At 38.3% G+C, this 24440-nt stretch overlaps 1 long non-coding RNA gene across 3 annotated transcripts in view; it reads left to right on the top strand.

Annotated features, from left to right (window-relative positions):
• Window positions 1-23541, top strand: part of LOC107745190 (uncharacterized) — a 38051-nt gene extending 14510 nt beyond the window's left edge. The window contains exons 2-5 of one of the 3 annotated variants that reach the window (XR_001640574.1): window positions 17705-17815; window positions 18411-18482; window positions 22425-22490; window positions 22570-23541. This is a non-coding gene — a long non-coding RNA (uncharacterized LOC107745190). Of the gene's footprint in view, window positions 1-17704; window positions 17816-18410; window positions 18483-21337; window positions 21409-22424; window positions 22491-22569 lie in introns of those variants that run through there. The other 2 variants (XR_001640576.1, XR_001640575.1) reach the window with 2 other exon arrangements.
• Window positions 23542-24440: the final 899 nt, after the last annotated feature.

Below are 24440 nucleotides of genomic sequence, written 5' to 3'. Positions count from 1 at the left end.
TTTTTTTTTTTTTTTTCCATATCGCAATATATCGCAGAAAAACTAAATATCGCAATGTGAGTTTTTTTCCAATATCATGCAGCCCTAATATGTCATTGTGCATCACATTTTGTGTGAGTACAGCACATTAAATATTTTTACTTTTTTGTTAGTGCTTTTGAAAGGGCTGAATGGAGAGAACCTTGTAGCCCTGGCCCCAGTTAGCACTCTTGCACTTAAAGTATGTGTTTTTCTGTTCTGCTTCCGTGGTCTCCCAGGTTATCTGAAATTAAATTCAAGAATGTTGTCTCCCCATGTATTTAAATGTGACTGTCACCATGGACTTTCTGATAGTGGGGTATTCTCAGGGGCCAAGTCGGACCTCATGCTCCATCTCTCGTTCTCTCCCTGACATAAACACACACTCTTGCGCAGCTATGCCCTCACAAAATTTGAATGTGCCAGTCAATCTCTCTGTCCTAATAGAGGTTTATTCTCCTGGGCCACCTGAGGGGCATGGTATTTAGAGGGCAAACCGAACCCACTCAATGTCACCCTCCATCTGTTTTACTCCATAACCCAGCATTCCCTTCAAACTCAGCCTTGAAATATCCACCGCTGCTTTCTCCACCAGATATTTTTTCCCTTTCCTTTTGTTCAGGTCACTGAACCCCTGAAATGCACTCCCTCCATATGGCAAACCCTGGACCGCATGAGGACCTGTAGTCTGCCCACTGTGAGGAGACGTTAAGACACACCATCAGAAGTGTACTGAATTCTAATGCACTTGGCTGTCTAGCTTCGTGGTGAAACTAGTCCATGAAAATTAACATAAACCCAAAGCTCAGAAGAGTAATTCTCTCTTCAGGCCTCCGTCTGGTTGTGACCAAGGAGCACCTTCATGCAAGTCACTACTGCTGCCTGGAGACTAATGAGGAAAAGCAATGTCTCGCTTATGGATCCCAATTCGCGATCCTTTCCAACTTGGGAGTCCTGGGGTCCTGGGTGGCCAGATTTTCAGAGTGGCTAGAATCGGAGAAGCAATTAACAATTCTCACAACTTGCTGCTCGTGTGAAAATGGATTTCAGGCTCTCTCGCGGGCCTGTGCTTCACTGATGTCTCAACGCTCACCATTATGTGCCTGCGAGACAAGTGATACCAACTGTGCACGGGAGAATAATAATTTCTCTGTTCCTCTGAACAGTCTGCCGCACAGAGCGCTTGCAGAGTGCCGTGCAACAATGGCACATTCAATTATTCTCTCCCCTCACTGTCAATGTCGCAACATCTCGACAGAGTGCCCCCAACCAGACCGCGGCTTTCATAACTGGTAATAATGTCTCTCCGGGGAGCTGAAGTGTGGTGGTCTATGGGGTGCTGATATGCTCACATGTACATGCTCAACGCAGACACACCTCAAAAGAAGGGAAATTTATCACTAAAATGAACAGTATTCTTTTTTTTAAGCTTTGGGTGACAGATTTGGGTGCAATTTTCAGCTTATCACAGTTTTGCCAAGTATTCAATCTTTTTTGCATTTGGTTTTTGCTGCTTTTTTATTAGATACGGTGGAGATTGCATTAAATTATTGTGAAGCGAGTGGGGATGGAATCGGAACACGTTAGCCAGATTCAAACCTACACTACTAGTGTAAACACCTAGGCTCCAACATATCTACAGCATGTGCACTGCACCACTCCAAAAGTTATTTTGAAGCTACAGTGCTTTGGCAAGCAGCTAAATACTCCTGTATTAAAGGTAAACTACAGTCAAGCTACTCTTTTGAAACTAGTTGCTAAAAAAGTAGCAAACTAAACTGACACCATGTAAGGAGGCATTGCCTTTTATTTAACTATTCTGTTTTAAGTTGTTAAACAACTAGCTGCTAACACATAGTTAACTACATTGACATTTAGTACGCAATATTTAATTTGTATTTCTTTGAGACTGATCATTTTGTTTCACAACTTTTATTCAGAGGATTTTGTTTGCTTGTTGACTCTGTTTCTTTGGCTGTAAATCTATTTGAGCAACACAGAGTGACAATAAAAATAGCTGTAGCAATTTGTCATGCTACACAGCTAATTGCTAAACATCTAGCTTGCAACTCGAGAAGCTACAAGTGCTATTGTCATGCTTCTGATGAATGTTGCACTACTTTTAGTTGATTTTTCACCAGCATTGACCAAATATTGATGCCAAGTATTCAATTTAACATGGAGATTTTCATAGTGTGTGTTCGTGAGAGATCTGATCTGCTGACTGAAGTTTAACTGGCACATATAACTATTATTCATTCTGGACGTATCATCATTAAAAACACCATGTTATATTCTATTTCGGGTCTTGATGGAAAGAAGGGAAGAAATATTTGTCCGGATTGGACTCTATGATCAGAGCACATCTGCCCCGCGCTGCCCCTTCCTCTGAATACTGCCATTTCCGTCACACTCTCTCTAATGAAGCTGCTGTCTAATTGCTGTGGGGAGTGTTCCCAACAGTAACAGTGTTTTATGGGGGATTTTATGCTGCAGAGATGACCGCAGAGGCTGATGGATGGGAGGACGTAGATTTTACGGCCTAAGACCCTCTCACCCCTGTCTTCTATTCATTTCCATTCTCCGTCTCTTTCTCTCTCTTGCTTTTTCTTGCGTCAAAGACACACTAACATTAGTCCAAAAGGGTTTATATCAATCAAAAGTTTGGACAAGCGTACTCATTTTTTAATTAGTGGTGCTTGCTAAGTCAAGTCAAAATAACTATTTATTAATATTTGGTTTGCAACTTATTATGCACCATTGTGCTGTGGACATGAATGATATCTTAAATTGTGTGGCTTGCTGAGGAGAGATCAATCAAACATTTTTGACTGGCATTGCATGTTTATATATATTTTTCTCTTAAGAAAAATTTTTGCAAGTACATATATATTTAGTTATGAGCAGTATCACAATGAACCCAATGGACTTTTCAATGTACCCACAGATGGTCAAGCTGGCCATCTAATAAAGTGTTATTTCTCTCTTTGCGGGATTGCAGATCTGAGAGGCTGTTTTTGGTAACAAGTGCTTTAGTTTCACTTTTTGCTCCTAAAAAGATTATGCGGTGCATGTCAGCTGGCTTTAGAGTTATTTAAACCCTTCCTATGACCTCTTTAAATATATTTGTTTTATTTTTGCTGTGAGTTATTTTTGAGTGCCTTTTAGCATTATAGTCAAGAGTAGTTGAAGTTGTCATTATTTTGATGCATCTAAGACTTGGCTTCAGAACTTCATCGCTGCTCCATGATCCTGTTTAAAACCCCCCTACAGGATAAACAGTGTCCGATGACCCTTCTCCTTGTTCCTCAAATGATGTCACAACTCAAATCATGTCATTAGACTTAAACATCACCAGCTCAGCTTGGACCGAGACCAGCGAGAAGATCCCTCAAGGAATTATCTCACTTTTTCATCCAATGGGATTCTTCCGCTGGAGGCTGACGGTCTCTAGGCCAAAAACATCCTTTCAGAAGTGGAAGTGACACTAAATTTGTACATTCTTCAGGAAAGGAAAGTTTAAGTGGCTTAACGTATGACAGTGTCCCTGAGTTGCAGTCTTGGAAGATGGGAATCTAGTGTCGCTGTTCTATATCAACGTAAACTGTGGGGAAACATGCAAAAAAAGAGCTTGAATTTAAAAATGTAGCCAAAAAAGGTACCTCTTGGGTTGCTTGTGTGACAAGGTCCAAAATTAACTTTTTTTTTTTCTAGTAATGAAACTGTATATATGCAAAAACACTGACAAAAACTACTTTTTAAAATGTAGCTGTTTTTTTTCCTTAAATATTTGTGATACTGAAACATGAAGATGCGTAGTGTTGTTCCACATTTTCATTTTCATTGCTTAATATGTTGAAACATAGTTCTATAGTGAAATATCTGTAGGCACCATATTTTTTTATTCACTCATGACTGTACATTTTTCATTGAGGTAAAAGTGAGATGCACTAGAATCGCAATATATGTTTTCTGTTGTAGGCAGATTCAATGTCTTTTTTTAATTTCAGCTAACCACATCGTTTGCATCAGCAAGACTATCATTGCAACTATTTCCTATTTAATTAAATATTTTGCGTAAGACAACCGGCAATTTTTTATTTTCCATCCTGACTCTCATTTGGCACTTGGTGGGTGTTCATTTCATACCCTATTGTGTTAAGATCCCATTTTTGCAGAAAATACGAAGATAAATCCTGTTTTATCTCAATGTCATGAACCAGGGATCGTCCTATCTGCTGTATGATATTTCTGCATTATTAACAAAACGTATTCACTCTTCATTAACCCTTAAGACCTTAATTTATGCACTAATAGACTATAATGATAAAATAACTTCAGGCTATCAGTGGTCACATTGATAGATGAAGATTACTTATTATCATTAATATTTAATAGGTTATATTATCTTACACTGCTTTTAAGGAGATTTATCATTTCTTCTTACAGGAGTTTGGCAAGTTAGGACTGAATTCATGCAAAGCTGCAGCCTTGAATTAACTTGGCTGAAATAAAAATAAATACATATATGACGTATCATTCTGTTTGGGCCTTTCTCATTGGCACGTTTCATAATTCATTGTTCTCAAATAAAGAAAGATGGAGTTGAAGGGCATGAAACTTTTTTCCAGCTAAAAGCAAGACTCGCTTCTGGTTCTAAAGAGATTATTTTGGGCATTGTGTAATCAAAATGTATTTTGTTGAAAGCTTTCGAGCGCTCCGGGGAGCTGCTGCACCAGGCTAATGAATTTCATGTAAAAGAAAAAAAAAATGCCCTAAGAAATTGTATAACCAGGATGTTGAATATTAAATAACACCCACATGATACTCCTATTCCAGGAGACTGTGCTGTTAAAGTCAGTGCACATCTCGACAAACTTAAAAACATTCTCAGAAGTTTACGAATATACTTGAAATACTTTGAGCTTGAAATACCTGCTGAACAGCCGTCAGGCGTTAGGGATGTAAATGGCATTGATGTGGCACAGTAAAGGCTGAATCCTTCAGAAAAATCTATTTTCTTGTGTTTGACAAGTTTTTGTCTTCATCCGTGGTCCTTGTTTTTCATTATCTGCCTGTAAAAATAGTCCAAAGCAGTGGTCTAAATATAGCTATTAGATCTCAGTGTTGCTCATCCTATGATTTGACTGTTCAATACCGCCTGCATATCAGTTCCTGTAACCAATTTCCTGTTCGTACTGCGCCCACTTAAAAAACTAAACTCGGGACAAAAGACACCAGTTCTGTGGAATAAAAGCCTGGGCGTAATGGTGCTAACTGCGAGCTGTGCTAATCCTTTGCTGGCCCGCTTCAGGAAGCGTCCCTGCGTACACTAAGCTCATATTCAGCAGCCCATTAGCCTCCTGCGCACGTCTGCCATATTAGATTAGAGTGTTTATTGTCCAATTTATCATGGGCGCTTTGTCTGGCCTGAAAAATATCTCCCAATTGCTGAATATGTAAGGCTCGGCGCTTCAGATATTGAACACGAAGAATATTAAGTAAGCGACGTCAACACATACCTTTGACTATGTCACCAGACGCTGGTTGTGGAGAGTACAAGCCGGTTAAATGGAAAAAAAAACAAAAAACAAGGGGACAATGAAGACGCTGAACTTGAAATGTCAATTTCATCACGTTGATTTGAATAAATGCTAATTCCAAGGGCTTGTTTTGAGTCTCAGAGCCCTAATCTGTTTGGCAGGGAGTACAGTCTGAGTACACAACGTTATTATGTCAAACACAGTTTAGCTTAGCCGCAAAGACACCTCAACCCGTGTCTCTGCTCGTCTAGAGGGAGATGCTGCAGTTCTAATGTGACGGCCTTGTCAGTTTTGTGCGATGATGAGGAAGGTGTGCGTGGAGACTCGATTTGGTGTTTAATGACTGGTAAAATTGTAAGGCTGCATTCAAGGTGACCCCCGCTGAGGTGACTAGAGGCTGGGTGATGGTAATCCTTCCTGCCTTTTTGCAGCCCTGGTAGCTGTCACCAGCGCCACACATTGTCACCAAAGCCGAAGGCATGTAATTATACTTTTATTGGCTTTACGAAACCCTCTGTATCCATCCATCCACTCTGCAGACTTGGTTGTTTAGCCAGATGCTTATAGATCATGGATATATTTTACTTGCTGAACTCAACCAAGTCTTTGTGTGAAGAGCCACTCTATCATATAACAGTATATGCAACCCTGGCTTATTGGAAAAACATCTCTTTGACTATATTTTAACAAAGCTCCAAAAATGTATCTAAATTTGTAAGTCACTTGGGACAAAAGGGTTTGCTAAATGCATAAATGTAAATATATAAATACAGTTCATTGCAGTTGTCAGATGAAACGTCCACTAGTCACAGTAGCCAGCTCCATATGGCTTTTCTGATGTGGTAAACTTGCTCGGTAGGCCCCCTGATACAGTAAGTCCAGGGAAACACGAGTCATGATAAAACCGCTCAAATACTTGTAGAAACAAACTAAAATAGCATGATTGCTCAGGCTAATCTGTTTTATCTTATGTTTGCTAGGTATGTTATTTTCAAAGGTGACCGAGCATCAAATTCACCTTTATCTGAATGCATTTTAGTGCCATTTACTGGACACTTCACCTTCAAAAGTTTCAAGAAATTGCATGTTTAAAAAATCGTGAATGAGCCTCAGAAGGTATGTTGAAAGTCACGTGTCACTTGATGTTATTTACCTCAGGAAAGTCATTGAATGCCCGTAGTTTGTTAGTTAGTAAAAATCACTAAAATCGTAATATATGATGTTCAATATATATGCATTATATTAGAAATTCCTTGCATTTTTACTACTGATATCTTAATTTGATCTTGTATGTTATATTAAACATATATTTGAATAAAAGTCCCGATTCTCTCAGAAAGTTGTTTAGAATCATTAGAGACCATTTTCTGAGAAGCAAGTTTTTATGACAGCCACCATTTTCAGTAATACTGTACTTAAAAACAGTTAAATATATGAAATTAATGAATTAAATTATACTTCATGTAGATGCTTATATCTTGATAATATAACGATTTGGAGTAGAAGCACAATAGTTGTACCATTAGATAGACTTTCCTTGTTCATTCAGTGCATGCAACTCCGTGTGTTTTTGGGTCAAACGGCTCAAAAAGATGGAGCAGGTCACATATTGCATAAAGTTCGCGGGCTGTCATCATCAAACTGAGCTTGAGCTCAGCGAAATGATGAAAGACATCACTTTAGTATTATCTCGCTTTGAAGCTGTGAAGAAACAGCCTCCATAAACTCAGTGAAATGTCTGAATATGTAACGCTTCAGAAAAAAACTCACAAAAACAAAAAGAGTGTTGATGTAACAACAGTGTTTTTTGAAGTGCTTTAGATTTCTGTGCTCACAGCGGTGTCTTGTGGTTAGCCTCGCGTCTAAAAGCAGCCCGAGCGGATGAACGGACACAGGGGAGAGCGCAGGTTCACCGGCAGCCGGCCTTGACACTATTAGCCTGGGTGACACATTAAGGTTCTCTTCAGTGTGTAATTTGTTTTGTCTGTCAAGGTGATGGATGTCTTGTTTGTTGGCACTTCCTTTTGTGCTTTGGACACATACAAATGACCAGTGGAGAAAGGAACAACACAAAAAGTGGCCACGGGATCTGTTTAAACGCACTGCAGAAGGTGAATGAGAGTATATTTGTTTTACGCTACTTGAAATGGTACTTTTTATTTATATATTTCTTTACTTCCTGTTTTCTGTCAGTTAAATAGGCTAATTAAAGGTGAAAGTGTAATTTTCGAGAGAGTGGAGGAGGAGGGTGGTTTCAGGGCAGACGGAGGTGAGGGGTTTTGGTGGCAGGTGGGACACGGCGTGAAAGGTTTCCATACGATTAGCGTGTGAGGCAGAGCTGCGGGCTGACCGTTGTATTTATCACCTGTCACTCATAGCAGGCGCCCACAGCAGCTCACCTTCACAGTACCTTAAATGTCACAGATCATACCCCCCTCGCACTCTCTCTTTCTCCCTTCCTCACCCGGAGCAGTTTAACCCAGAATTAGTTTCTTGTTCACAGGTGTAGGGGGTTTTTCACCTGTTGTGTGTCACCTGAAGCACTTTTTTAAGAGAGGGAAAAGGAGCCTTGAACTACATTTAATTGTGTTTTTGTGGTTAGTGTTTCTTTGTTTATAATATATATTATTGCAATATTTTATTAGTATTATCAGCGGGCACTCTTTCTGGTTTATCATGATTCAGCTTGTATCATGGTTTTATTTGCACAGTTTTGCTTTAGTAAATTCTTGGTCATTGCTTTTAGGAGTCATTACATGCATAGATACATTTGAGAAATGGAGAATGATCATGATAAAATTTAAACACCATTATCTATTTGTCAGTATGGAGATGAAATGCCTGAGTAATGTAAAGTAATGTCTTACTATCTTACAAAAAAATCTGTAGTGATTAATATTATGTAGGGGGTTTTTCACCTGTTGTGTGTCACCTGAAGCACTTTTTTAAGAGAGGGAAAAGGAGCCTTGAACTACATTTAATTGTGTTTTTGTGGTTAGTGTTTCTTTGTTTATAGTATATATATTATTGCATTATTTTATTAGTATTATCAGCGGGCACTCTTTCTGGTTTATCATGATTCAGCTTGTATCATGGTTTTGTTTGCACAGTTTTGCTTTAGTCAATTCTTGGTTATTGCTTTTAGGAGTCATTACATGCATAGATACATTTGAGAAATGGAGAATGATCATGATAAAATTTAAACACCATTATCTATTTGTCAGTATGGAGATGAAATGCCTGAGTAATGTAAAGTAATGTCTTACTATCTTACAAAAAAATCTGTAGTGATTAATATTATTTATATGCTATTATATATAATGCATTTTTGTCTTTTTTAAATCTATTTAGTAATCTGTTTAGTTTGAAATGTTTCAGTAATTTCAGTACTTCAACTTGTTTTATTTCTGTTTCCATGTTTCTTTTAAGTCGACATTTATCTAATATTTATAATTATTTTGAACAATTTTTTTGTGTTATTTTTTAATCAACATTTTTTTTAGTTTTTTAGTCAACAACAACACTGCTGAACTGTACTGTACTTTTTGGATATAATTATCTGATATTGATAATCATACTACACTAGTCAACATTTGAAGTGGATCAAAACCTTTTATCAAAGTAGTCCTAAAACCAAAACAATACCCATTCTTGTCTTAGAACAACTTTGAACTTTTTTTGATACACTTCAAATGTTGACTACTGTAAATGGAACAGATTTTAATAATTATTTTCCTTTTTTTTTTTCAACTTACATGACCGATATAATATTGCAATAATGATATCAGTTTATAATAATATGACCATTTATGTATTTTACAAATTCTCAGATTTTATACTGTACTCACCCCCAGTGGAGTACTTAATATTAGCATTATATTTCATTAGTAAACTCTGAAATATTTGATTCTGATTGGCCAATGGCAGCATTCTGCACTTATATGTTATTGGATGGTGATGATAAACTATATAATTGACCATCTTAACTGATTTCTTACACATCTGTGCTAGTTTCATATGTCTTGTATCATCCTGTAGTCTCTTTCAGCCAAGTTTTTGCTTTGAATTGGGGTCCTGGTCACCCTATTGATGTCTGTTTTGTGATAGTTAGCTGACCACACATTGTCACTTGTGGATTATTGAGCATCATATAATATACTGGATATACAAGAGAAGCATGTGGCAGTGTTTACAGCATTGTTGTCAGTGGATGATGGGAGTGTGATTGTGTTGTGAGATTGCAGAATCATTATAGCAAGACATCATGTCAAGCATTACACATGCTTGTCATAACACTGCCTCATATACTTGCATTTTTGCTCTGGTATTTGTGACTTTGCTCACATGAATCAAAGAAAACAACACAGAATTCACAGAGTAATTAATAACATGGCTTCCAGTTATGTTTATAATTCTCAGTTGTCATTGTTCCCTCAGCTCTGTAGTTACAAACCTTTTTAAGCGAGAGCTGCATACTCCTGACACCCGCGTGTGGCGAGTTTTCAAACGATGTGGATGAAATGAAGTGGTTTCCGTTTGAAGGAGGCATTGCATCTGACGCGCTCTTTGAAATGAGCAGTGTCTAATGTCAGCAGCGGTTTTGGAGGCTCAGACAGAGGCAATTACAACTCTCAGGTCCCCCCGAAACACCCCACCTAGTCTGCAGGACGCACGCGTCTTCAGATAGCGCTCGGAAAATATTCCCACACGTTAGCCTCATTAATTCAAGCGGCGCTGAGTTGCTGTTTTAGTGCTTTTCGGCTCAGAAGCGTTTTTAAAGACAGCACAGGTTAGTTCACTCAAAGCAATTTCAGCGTGATATGCTTTCATGTGATCTGCATTTAAATGATTACTGAGGCACACTGCAAATGAGAGTGTGAAATTAAACTTAGCATGTTTTCACAGGTCAGCTTTCCTCTGTGACATTATAAACTAAAACATTAAATGCATTGAGACTGAGGCTATATATAGTAGGCTGTTCATAGTAAGCTAATGTTTGTTGAATGAGATGCAGTTGTTTTCTCATTTGAAGCATGCAGAATCTTTCAAAATGTAGATCGGTTATTGGTTATTGGAATGAGACAAGTTTCCTTCACATTTCCTCCATCTGTCATGCACTGGTCTGCACCGGTTGCATTGTCCTCTTTGAAAATGCGTTTGTCTTTGTCATGTGCTTTGAGCTATGGAAAACAGATTATGTATAATGTATCAATGCAAAGGGTCAGCAAGTCATGCATCATTTTTTTCCCCCAGTGGCACTATGAGTGGAAATGAGTTAATGTAGTTATTCATTATTTAGAAATGCAGTTAGATGCCATCAGATCCAGATGTTCTTTATTTTCACTTTTGTATTTGTTCTGTGCAAAAATGTACTTTGTACAAATTACAAGCTGCACCCGATGCCTCATTAAAAAGGCATTCAAACCCGAATTTAAATGAATAATACATTTAACAAGATAGGGAAGTCTTTGATTTGTTGGTTCTTTGATTTGCAGAATGTGGTGGAAAATTATTTTTTATGTCTGTTCTAATGTCCAATAACTGGGAAAAAAGCATGTGCAACAAAAATCACATGCAATATAAAGTACATTTTACTGCACATGGCAGCAGTTATGGTAGTTGATTACTTGAATTATCCTGCTGACAGAGTGCTGTGCTTTAGCTGTTAGACTGTTTAGTTTGCATTGTTAAAAATGTTGCTCTTTAAGTTTTTTTTTTCTTTTTTCCTTTGTTTTATTTTTTTAAGCCATATTTGACTTTTTGATTATGAATATTACAAATAGAAATGTAAAATTATGTTGAGATGGCAATAAAATCAGTATATGAATAATTAGGTCATGTCAGAAATGAAATAATTGAAGACTTATTTTATGCAGTATAGTAAATGTAACTGCTACAAAGTATATGAATATACCGAATTGACTCAGCATTTGTAAAAGAGCTGATTAATGCAAACTAGACTCTCTTGTCAGTGACATTCAATTACAATACAATATTTACAAAGATGCTAGGTGACTAAGCCTTTGACTATTTTATTAATTATACAGTATTTACCTGTGAAATAACGAGCACATTAACCAGTCACGTGACACAATGTTTATCTGTGTAAGTAAGATCAAAAGTGCTGCAGTATGTTCCCTTTGAGCTTTTCACATACCCCTGTTGCTATTTATATACATTTTTTTTTTTTTTTTACCTATGGCAGCGATGTGAGATTACACGTCAAACTTGTATGAGCCTGGCTTCCATCTCAGCTTCATAACTATGCTACAAAGATAAAATGTGACAGCAGGATCCTTTTGGGTTCCTAATCCATAGAGCTGAGGATGAAATCTTGTTTAAAAATCTGGTACGGTGAAGTCCTTGCTTCGATAAGAACGTACAACTCGGCAAGTTCTTCCTCGAGATGTTACAGCTGTGTACAACTGCAGGCAAAATAAATAAAAACACCTCCTGGCAGGTTTACCCCAGAGGAACGACGCATCCTGCATTTCAATTAAAGCATCATCTCAGAATCTGATGGTTGCGGTGATGATTTGTCTCATAATTTTCTGTCTTGTAAAACATGAAATGCTGGTTTCAACAAGAGAAACTTTGTATCTTTAAAAGTCTAAGAATTTTTTAATGAACAAACTATCCTGAGATTCTGAGATAAAGAGAAATGTTTAAACATGTCCTGCTTAAACATGTCCTGCTTAAACATGTCCTGCAAGACAATTCTGTAATATTTAACGTTTTTCTTCTTTTAGTATTCACATTCACACTGCTGTGTCATTGGTAGTCACTGTATCACATTGCTGCTCATTTGCATAAAGTTGAGCTCTGTTGCATCACCATTGGTCTCTGTCACATGTGTCATAAGAAATCTCTCACTGAAAAGAAAAATTGCAGATCACTTTGTCGATGCAAATCACTGTCATTATGAACACCCCTTTAGTATCACCTGTAAAAACGTTGATTCTGCACGTAAAATAAGGCCTAATTTAATTGTATTCACAGTTAATGATGCAACAAGATGCAACCTCAGGGTCAGGTGATCCGATTAAAAGTGATCAGTCAAGATAGATGGCCATGCATGTTCTCTAATTAACTGAGTTCCTATCATTTTGGACCCCAATTACGTATTTTGCACTGTGCACTTGTGATTAGATCACCTGAGGCTGATGTTTCTTCTAAACTGCACTTCTGATGTTGTGCAGAATAAACAATTCTGCAGAAGGCAGACTAAAAAAAAAAATATCTGTTTCTTGAATTAGAGCTGAATGAATGGACAGCATTCATCTGGAGTCTATCCATTGATTTTCAATATGCTGAAGCTGTGAGAAATATTGCACAGAAATATTTAGAGCTAATTAATACACAAGACAAGGATGGCTACATAGAACAAGTTCAAGTTTGTTTCCAAACATATGGAAGCCCCCAGAGGTAATGCATTATTATTTTTTCTGTCTGGTTTTCATGAGATCTGGATTTTATTTTCTTGTTAAAAGTTTTGACAAACCAAGTTACAGTATGTAGCCTTTCCCTTGAGAAACATAACAGTGATGCATGGCCTCTAAATAACTTGACAATATTAAATAACTAGCATCCTGTTTGATCAACAGCAAACCTACTGTAAGTATTTGTAACACGTAGTATGATTGAGTTCAGGTAAATTCAGGCCCCTTTTTAGTCGCAGAATTGCAAAATATTTGCCCAAATCTGTCGTGCCAATATCCTTGTGAGCAGTATGCCGACATATAATGCCATTGCGCTTTGGGCGTCCCGAGTTCGAGTCCCAGCTCACGAATCTTTCCTAATCCTGTCCCCCCTCTCCCACTTCGTTTCCTGTCTAATACTGTTCTGTTACAATAAAAGCAAAAATGGCAAAAAAAAATAAAAAAGGCCTCAATCTGTGAATTCACCCAAAATATACTGCTTTTAGTTACTCTACAAAGTGAAACATTCTCAAAGAGGAGGATTTTTATTAATATTCATACATACAGGAAAAAATTACAGACAAATGTTAATACAGTTCTAGGTGTAAACAGGACCTGTTAATGCACACATTTGTCCTGCATTTCATTTTGCAGCAGTAGCAATCTTGAGAAGTCAAGCTCTCGCTAAAGTTGGCTCATAGTAAATACCTGCTGATGAACTGGAAATGAGGAGGGGGCACCTTCCTCTGCATGGTTTGTGCAAAATCACTGAACCTGCTGGCTGCGCACACTTACACGGGAAATCAGGGTCTCCGAGGTGCCGTGAAAAGCCAGAGGAGCCTGTCAGTTCTTATAAAGCCCAGCTCTGGAGAGGTGTAACTCCACTCAGGAGCGCCTGGTCTGAAACGGCCTGGCACATTTTGATGGGCAGCCAGAGTCTCGATTGTGCACGACTAGCTGCTGACTGGCATTGTGCAAAGCCGAAAGCTCTGATGTGCCCATTTGCACGGCAATTACCAAGCAGGGTGTTTTGAGAGGGGGCCAATTTTCATCACAGGGATACATAGTCTGAATAATGCACTGAACAACACTTCATTAATAGAGACAACATCTTTCCATTATCAAAGTGAATTTGCAATGAGGCAACAAGCAATTAGCGCATTTGCGCAGCGTCCTGGGTAATGAATCTCATGAAATATGGACCGATCACAAGTGATGTCTTTGTCTAGTCTTGCCTCATTGACGGCGCCTTGTTATTGATGGTACACGTCAACCGACTTGGAATCGGCGGTTAGAGCATCCGCTGATGAAAACGCACGGCTTGCGGCCAGACCTCGTGCACTCGGTGAAGTGTGAAAGCAAATTGGTTAGCACGATCTTGTGTAATAGTTTGCGGTCTAGCGAGGCACTTTCTGTAATAAAATCCGTCTTCGTGATGTTCCTTAGATATAGAGCAGGCTAACCGATAAACCAGATAATCTCCTGCCAACCCGCCTTCTAATATCCCTGCGATATCCAGATATATAGCTTTTAATGTGCCTCTCTCTGCAGGATGGCTTGCAGGATAGTTGCAGCCTGGGTTTGTTACTTGAGCCGAGAACGAACATTATACATTTGGATATTTGTATTTGGACAATCTCATTACCGTAGCGCCAGCCATTTCCATTTGATTGCGGCATAAAACCAGCCCTCAATACCTGAGCCACTGATTTACAGGTAGCCAAACAATGCAGGAGTCACATGTCTGAGGTTGAAGGGAGATGATTTCATCAAACAGCATGCGGTTGTACGTGCATGATTAAAGTCGCGGCATACATGGTGGGAGACGCATACTTGGTTCAATGCTAACAAGAAGAAGAGTGATATGTTTCTTTCTCTTCCCTACCCCCTTTTCCAGAAAAAGTGCATCATAAAAGCCTTGGCAGTAGCTTAGAGCTGTAGGAAAGGATACCTGGTGGTAAATAATTCAAAGCTATGCTGTGCATGTTTAAGTGCGCCAAGAAAAAAAGGAAGCGGCATGTGTGTTAGTCTGCACTGGGGAGCTCTATGGGACTGCTTCAATCAGAAATAAGAAAATGCTTCTTTTCCCTCTCTCACCTTCTTTGGTGTTTGCTTTCACATGCACCCTTACTGCCGCCTTCTCTCGTGACAGCCTGCTAGCACCCTCGGGGCAGAGGGTGAGGGGAGACGGGTGGGTTTGGTGGGAATGGCGTCCCTGTCCCCTCTGCTATCATATCTTGGGTATCACGGCTCTTGATCTTCATCTCACAGTCAGGTTTATCTATCAAGTCCTTGAAAGCGCAGGCTCCCTTTACGTCAGCTATGCACGAAGCTGAAACACAGAGACTCCAGATTAGAGCAGGCTGCCGGTTAGCTTTATCTTCTTAGCCTCCTGTTGCAGTGAAATTGGCTACGGAGGGCTCCAGAGAGAAAAAAACCCAGACCGTGTTGGTCAAGTGCACCAGTGAAAGAGCACTGTTTATCTCAAGTTGGCTTTCGGTATGAAAAAAAGAAAGATCACAATTCTCCTTGGTCTCTCAGGGGTCAGCCTGGATTGGTTCCAATCGAGCGCTTGTTTTATTGAAGAACAAAACCGTTTTCTGAAGATCTTGTGTGTGTGTGTGTGTGTGGTTTGAAGGTATCATCCTTCACGGAGTGTTGTGGGAAGGAGAGGTGAGCTGAGAAAGGATTTAGACAGATCAATGCGCCCCTGTTTGAAACGTGTGCCATGGGCAGCGAATCCTCACTTTTACTGAATTGCGAGGACAGTGGCAAACGTGTCCAAGAACCACCAGTGAAGTATGGCTAATATAAATTAAATGTGATTTTGAGGATTGACATGGATTTAATTAGTGTTTACCTGTGCAAAATTTGCTGCTACAATGCAATTGTGCTTCTGCATGGTCTCCAGGGCATTGCTATGCGTGTAAGGTGTTCTCCGAGGGTCTTGTCGGTGGTTGCTTATTGTCTTATTCAAAATACCCCATAACCCAAGTCTCTTTTCCAAGTTTCTTGTCCGTAGGTAGGTAGTCTTCTTCACTGTGGGATTTTTGGGGTTTTGAGCAAGTTTGGAGTTTGGGCGAATAAAAGTGCTTTGGAAAGCACCACTACTTAATACATTCAAACGTTAAAAATATATACTGAACTAGCTGCTCAAAGCTCAAATCTGAAATTCCTAAACAACCTCACAGTCTAGCCAAAGACGCATCTGCTGTTGCTCAGCTTAGCATTTTTTATTCTCATTGCTTCATCTTCATCTTCTTAGCTTCACCTGACTCTGAATTTCTTTCTGTCTAGCCTTGTCTCTAACCTTCACATGATGTCCCCCTCGTGGTTTTCGTTTCTTAAGATTCCCACATCTTCATCCTCCCTTGCCGTGTGATTGGCAGCTTGTATTATCTGTGAATCTTCACCATGCGCTTTCTCTAGCTAAGCTCGGGGAAACTTAGAGAGCTTCTGCTATCTTCTCGAGCCTGCGGCCAGCATCGGGGCAGAGGAGCTAAAGCTGACACTGGGGCTTGGGTCTCTTATCTCCCTCATTTTCTACAAGAATCCGGCATCCTCCCCCATCACCGAGTTAATTGCTAGAGGACAGAAAAATTGCAGAGACCCAATCTCCATTTAGCCCTTCACACCAAGAAAAAGAAAAAAATCTGTTTTAGCATTTTATTATTATTAATATTTATGCCACAAGCGCCATATGTTGTCACGCATAGGAATGTATATACAACCTGCATCCTGCAGCATTCATGTTGACCCACTTACAGAAGAGCCTGGATTGTGGATGCTGCAGAGGTTGCGTACACCTGCAGGAGACAGAGAGGCCATACGGGACATCCTCTTTGGAGCCTTAGTTCAGAAGTTCTCGATCGAGATGGGCTGCTTGAGAATTTGTAACATGTTTAGAGTCTTGTTAAGAAGAGGTGCAACTCCAAGGTTGCCGATGTGTGGTGCAATCTAAATTTTCACATTAGAGATTAATACATTCTTTACGTAGCGTGCCTCCTCTTTGCATGCTGATTTGTTCTTAGATGTAAAAAAAAAACATAGTTTAAATCAGTTGGATGTCAAGGCATGTTAGCTGATGGGATTAATAGTATAGCATGAGATTTTCATGGGCGTGGGTGTATGTGGGAAAGCCTGTGACATCCAATGGTGATAATTAGTGGAGAAACCAGTCTCAGTGTGCATAATGCTGACCTTAATTACATGTTAGCGAAGTTGCCTTAAGGAAAGCCTAATTTGAATCAAGTAGGTCCCTACATAGAATATTATTGTGTGGTATGATTGACTATGCTAAACTATCTAACAGGAAGTAGGCCAAATGAGAGTTTTATGAGTGTTCCCGAGCTTATATCTTGCACTGATAATCATGTTTAAGATGCATTTGATTCTTTTGATGTCGGCATGACAGTCAATCTCCACTTTGATAGGGTGGATTATTGTTTTTAATAGTATTAGAAGACACATCTGATTGAATCTGTCTTCTAGGCTGATTGAAGATTTGTAGACTGGAAAACATCATAATCTTTAAGATATTTAGAATCTTCATTAAAGATCTATTGTGCGTTTTAAGTTATTTACTTTCCAGAGAAGCTTCCTTGTGCTTTTATTCTCTCAGTATCTCAGTTTCTCATTTTTCTCCTTTGGGTTCTAATTATTGTTGGATAAAAACCTTTTTTGTATGCCACAGTGGCAACACTATGTCTGTGTTTCTTCTCCCAGGGTAGAGGAGTTGCAAGACACATTCATTCCCAATCCAGACGTAGTGTCTGCGTCCCACGGTATTCCAGTTCTCCAATTTGGGAGTTCAGAGTGTACGTGTATTTTTGCCAGGTGAAGTATTAAAATGCATTGATGCTAAAGCCAGATGCCAAATGCAAAATTCTGTAAAAAGAACCAAAAACACCCACGTGGTAATTGCACAGCTCAAAGGCATCTCTTGTACAATGCTTGTTTTGTTCAGTGCAGCTTTTGAGCAGTTAAATTCATTATTATTATTATTATTTTTGTTAGTAATGCTTGCAAACCTTTAACCTAAGTATTAAACTTCAGCATGTAACTTGCTCTCAAATTGTGCAGCTTATTGGGTGTTTTGCGCAAATGTGTGTTATCTTTCAGCTGGCAGACAATAATATTGTCAGCAGCCAGATTTGTGTGGAATTCTCATTTGAATTGAGTTTTTTTTTAAATTTTTTTTTTAATTTTTTAAATGTAGCAAACAGGATATATAAATGTATAGGATGTATAGAAAATAGGAATGAACTTTTGTGGACCAGGGTGCAACGTTCACCACTCAAATGTTCTTCATAAAATGTAAAAATCCAGTTTATGACAATTGTAATGTCTGTAACCAGAGCAGAACCGCTGCTGTGGGAAACCGACAGGAGGGTGATTGCTTAACGAATTTTGTTGTTTTGTACCCTGCTAGTGAACTTGTGAAAATGACTGAATCTAAACTCCGCTTCTGCTGAAGACTGTGGCTTCAAAGATATTTTTCTAGGTATTTTTTGTTCCTACTTATCTTTGCTTCCTCCTGTAAAACATAGCAGTGCCTTTATCATGTTTTCATGTGCATATAGTAATTTACAGACATTTTTATCCAAAGTGACTTACAGTGGATTCAGGATATGTATTTTCAATGTACATTGCTGTTACTAGCATCAAATCTAGCCGCAGGAACGCTAATCAGGCTAATGTGGACTCATAGCTGTACTGTAGCTATCAGGGTTTAGGAGTGTTTTACACTTTCTGAACACTCCTATATTCTGGTCGCCATGAAACACTTTTCCAAAATCGTCTGTGGCGGATATGTTTAATCAGATTATGAAAACATGGATCTAAATGGTAACTGGTGTTATATAAAGCTACTTAGCAATTCAGTCCCCATGAGGTGTGTGTGTGTGTGTGTGTGTGTGTGTGTAAGAGACTGCACTAGATGGGAAGGGCGACCGAGCTCCAGGCTCCTGAATTAACATTAGACTTGTTCCGACCTGCACCCTACAGACAAATGTAATGTTATTTGTCCTTTGTAGGATATTCTGCATTTAGGCGTTCTTTGGAAAGGCTGTACCTCATACTGGCTGTTTACAAATAATAGTGCCCATGAATTATGCCACATTAATGTTGGAGTATACATTCTGTAACCCTGAGGATGGAAATTATTTTTTGCTTATGAACTCTATTTTGAAATGCAGCGTCCTTTTGTTATGTGTGAATTATTCATGCTAATAGGTTTTTTGATAGGCGCTGTGTTTTGAAGGTTTTATTTTGCATCATAGCTTTAGAATTCTCTACTGTAGCAATTGAGAGACGAGTGTGTCTCACGTTTGGATCTGAAAAGCAGTTCAAGGAGACAGAATGCTGAGTGTAGTCGAGTCTGCTTTGCTGAGACGACTGTTAAAAATGTTTTACCACAACTTAGCATTTCGGGTAAGCTAGTGAACCTCAAACAAACTGCAACTGGTACAAAGATGTGCAAAAAAGAGTTTCTCATGCAGGAGTACAGTCAAAGATTGATTTAGAGAGTAAAGTGGTAGATGTTTTTATTCATCGGACATCCTTTAAAAGTCAACATAAAATACAAAGTGTCCCTTTTTACTCTATTATTAAAAATGTTGGTCTTCTTATGCATTATTCATTAGTGCATGCAATTCCAAGAAGAAGCATATTTGTCAGCTTAATCTTAATCAAAATATAAAATCTTGCTTCACCTCTAAAACATTTTTGATCTCTTAGACTGAAAATAAAAGCTATTTAGCAAATTTACATTGAAGTCTGTGTCTGTTCTAGAACAGAAAGCCCACTTTTCAAAATCAAATTAATTCAACATGAATAAAATCAAGTCTATTTTGTTTCTTTCTATTTCACATAGAAATATGTCATGTAACAAAAGTAAATGGATTATGAATGCTTTTTTATGTTGATTTTTAAAAATAAACTGATGTTCCTCTTCTAGCATTACAATTCTGAAATGCAGTCTTACCTCAAACTTGCTTCATCTTTTGAGCCAATATTGTTTTGTCAAAGGGTTGGCGGTTCTCAAACAAGCAGAGAAATGGTCTAAAAAGCCAAATAGTCCATGCTAATGCAAGAATCAACCTACACATGGTTTATTCATGGTTATCGTTTTGGATATTAAACTGGGTTAGAAGTAGGCCTATGTTAACCTCAAAAACTTTAGAGTTCACCTTACACTTATTGGCATTGATGGTTTCACAAAGAACCTTTAGCATCCATGGAGACTTTCCATTGCACAAAAGGTTCTTTTTAGTGAAAGAAGGTTCTTAAGATGATTAAAATGCCCTTCACACTAAGAAAAATGGTTCTTTTCAGAAATAGTCTATGGTGAAACTAGTCCTTCTATCGCATCACCACAAAATGCACAAACTTAAAAAAAAAAAAAAGTTAAATACACAAACACATGTATTTCACTTTTGCTATTGTGCTGTTATAGATTCAGCAGGCTGCTACTGTACAGTTGCTTGCTAAACGCATTGTGCTGCAGTCTTCTTAGATTTTGAGATTTTGTTTACTTTTTTTCTGAAATTACCTTCATACACTTTAATGCTCACACATACAGTACAATCCTCCTTCTCAAATACACTTGAGATGATTTGTTTTAGCCCACTAGACAACTCCCTTCTCAGATCATTCCATTGCTCAGATGAAAGGCACTTGTCTCTTCTGATTATCTTCAAGCCTGCAAAAATGGGGTGTGGGGCTGAAAAGAGGAAAGGGATGGAAAGAGAGAGAGAATGAAAGTGAAAAGAATGAGTAATGCTTCGGAAAGCCTGAAATTAAACTGCTTAATTATGCATCCTTCATACATTAATCTTTCATGATTTGGGAACTAACATTTTCAATTATACAACGCTTCCAAACACTGGAAAAACTGGAATATAAGAGACGGCTGGAAAACGATATGAAAGGCAAAGAGACAGAATACACATCCTGAGAAAGACGATAAGCTGGAGGAATTTCATATTCTTCTCTATCTTCATTGTTATTGCTCTTATTGTTGTCAAACGACTTCCTTCCTCTGGCTTTCCCGTTCTGTCGCTCGCTCTCCGCATTGTCATTAACAGTGTAATGGCACGTGATGTTTTTGGCTGTTTGCTGGATATAATTACCTGATGAAATGTTAATGGGCAGTGGCAGAAGGCGTAGCAGGGAATAGAGTGAACTAAATGGGCTAAAGAGATCTCTGACCATGATCCGCTGAAGTGCAACAGTGGGAAACAGGTGAATCCGGGTGTGATTGTGTGTGTGTTTGCTGCTCATTGGGTTTGGTTGCCTTGATATTTACATTAACCACCCTGCTAGGCAAGCTATGTGATCTCCTGTACAGCCTGCTCAGCATGTGATGCCATCGAAGTTGACTGATTATGATACTACAAAGGTCACCAAATGGATTGCATACTTGTAGGGTGTGTATTAGAGATGCACTGATATAAATCTGTCTGTTTTTGTTAAGCCGAAAATGTAATATTGAAATGAACACATAATAAATATACACAGTACACACATATAGTATGTAAACAAACTTTTATTTTGAATGCAATTAATCGCGATGAATTTTTATGTTTTGAAAATGTAATGTTTTGCATCCCTGGAATGATTTTTTTATTTTTTATCGTTCTGTTAAGTTAATGCACTTTGAACAAACTTAAATGAGCAAACAATGAAGATTTGTATTTTTTATTAACCAACATAAACTATGAGCAATAGATTTTTTTACAGTATTTATTCATATTTCTTCGTCCAAGTTAGCTAATGCATTAATAATGTTAATGAATATTAGCCATTTATTAGTAAAATAATTACATGAAACTGGTAACATGTAACAATAAGGTTATTGTTAATTTGTTACCAGTTTCTTGTATTTGTTTTACTGATAAATGGCTGTTTTTATTTTATTTTATTTTATTTTAAAATAACAAATGATAAAACAATAAAGCTCTGTAGTCAATACATTTGTGCTACAGGTGAGTTTAGGCATTCGCAGCATAATGTGCAATATAAAAAATGTATATACATTTTTATTTTTCTAAAGATTACATTTAACAGTGTTATTTAATTATTAGTTAATTTAGTTATTTAATTATTAGTTAATTTTTTTCAAATATATACTTTATCAGCGAATATTACATAAGTGAACATTACATTACATTGTAGTTTAAATATAAAAATAGAGGAAACAAGCATGTAGAATTAATATTGACTATTAAATATTTTTTGTTTGTTCATTTATATTTTATTATTTATTTATATCTTATAAACCATAACCAAAATGGTTTGACGAACACCAGTTTCTTTCTTTATGGATTTCATTTGGATTGTCAGTCATAAACCAGATAGGTTGCATCAGTATTTTTGGTTTAATTTTCTGGAAGTGAAAGACTGTCCATTTTATTTTTGTAAATTTATACGAGTGTACCTACAGGAGCATCTTAACGTTATCAGACATTGCCTCGAAACTCCAATTTTGATTTAAAGGGACTTTTAAAAGGTAATTTCATCCACAACAGTATAGAAGTCATCCTCATTATAGACATTTGTGAGCGATTTTCTATTCTTGCCCATCTCAGCAGCTCACCGCGTCATCTGCAGATCGAGTCTCATGAAGCATGCAATCAATAAGACACCACAAGCAGCAGGGTAAACAATTCCTGAAGTCTGGCAGCAGCGGACGGACTTCATCAGTGACGGCCTCCTTCCGAGATACGCCCGGTGCCTCTTGGAGATGGGCTGCGTGTTGACCCGGTGTCAAGTCCGTGCTGCAGGAGGGCATTCCATCCGCTCCGCCAGGGCAGCGTGGGGTTTCACAGCACGCCTGCTTCCGGACCGCTCCAGAACAAAGACCCTGACTGGGGCCAAGACCTGCCGCCGCTCCTCTGAGCTCGTGCCACAAGCAAACATACACAATTGCACAACCGCACACTGTTGAACACACCCTCAGACATATACACGGGACGACGGCGGCTCTCTTGGGGCCCTTTTGGCCCAGCATATGACGGTTCCCAACAATAGCCTTCAGCAGATGCCCGCGGTCCAGAGCCAAACAGATGGGAGGACCGGAGTGGATTTGGACAGGCGAAGCGGTCGCCCGCAGCGCCAGCTTAAGACCCGAGGCTGTCACAGGAGTGTATGGAGATAAATGAATATGGTGGGGGGCAAAACAGAGGGCAGTGCCAGGGTCCAGGAACAGCTTGCAGAGGGACAGGCTTGAAAGAGGCAAGGCACATGCATAGGAAACCAAGGGCGAGCTGGATGCCCACCAAGACTAATCCTCCACCTGAGGGCAGGGAGATGGTTGTGCTTGAGGCAAGAGAAAACATGAGTGGACGACATGCTGGAAAATTAGACTTGGAGGCCTTTATTGGGTGCATGAGAAACTATGAACTACTGAAATGAAGCAATACTTACAATGCATGAGCTTGGTAACTAGCCTTGATCTTTATGTTGTCCGTCCCACTGTGAGAGTTACGTGACTTGCTGTACAACCACTTGCTTGACTGCGCACAGAGGGATTTTACATAGACTGTGATAACGATGTAACAAAGGTCAATAAATTCATTGAATATATGCAGTATGTGTTCTTAAAGATCCCATGAATGGTTCAGAGCATTCAATACAGTGCAACTGGTGGCTCTCAGAAGTAAAAAAAAATAAAAAAATTTTAAATGTATTTTTAATGGCACTGTATAAACCTTTCAAGATAGACCTACCATGAGCTTTGAGGTTTTTGATTAAGGTGATACATGCTTTTGTTGAAGCTATCTCATTTTCTGCTCATGTCTTCTGGACTAGGAATGATGTTAGCCACAATCCAACCAATTTCTGATACATATATTAGCTAAAAATCTACAAAATCAATTTGGTCAGTCCCCACACTCAAAATCGTTAAACATTTATGTGTGTGTGTGTATTATTTAGACAGAAAACAAATTGTGTAGAAAACAATTAGAAATTGCTAGTAAATTTCACAAGTACAATGAAACCGCAAGTAACATTAAATGAACATTTAAATTCTGAAATAGAAAAAAAATTAAATAGTATTTTCTTGTAAAACATACTCCAGGAATCCTTGTTTAATTTACAATTAAAAATCTATTTTACAGTGTGGGATTGTAGTTTTAAGTACACACAATATGGTAGTGTTTTTCCCCAAGAAACATTCATACGCTTAAAATAAAAGGTTGTAATTGTGCGATTTTTTTGGTTGGTTCGTGGCTTTAGACTCTTGGACTGAATATATTTTGGAAATAATAAATAAATAATGAATGAGAAAACTACTTCTATATATGGCTTAAAAAGTGTTTTCTGTTGCACTCTGTTGTCTTTCCTACATATGAATGACAAAGCAAATATATATTTACAAGTGGAACGAAATATGGCATAAATGCTTATCTATAAAATGATCAAATTAATATATAATATAATATAATCTGCATCAGTG

The sequence above is a fragment of the Sinocyclocheilus rhinocerous genome, unplaced genomic scaffold (assembly GCF_001515625.1).
Source record: "Sinocyclocheilus rhinocerous isolate Xijiao unplaced genomic scaffold, SAMN03320098_v1.1 scaffold257, whole genome shotgun sequence".
NCBI lineage: Eukaryota > Metazoa > Chordata > Actinopteri > Cypriniformes > Cyprinidae > Sinocyclocheilus > Sinocyclocheilus rhinocerous.
Note: the sequence above shows the minus strand (reverse complement) of the source record. Positions and strands in the feature narration are given on the sequence as shown.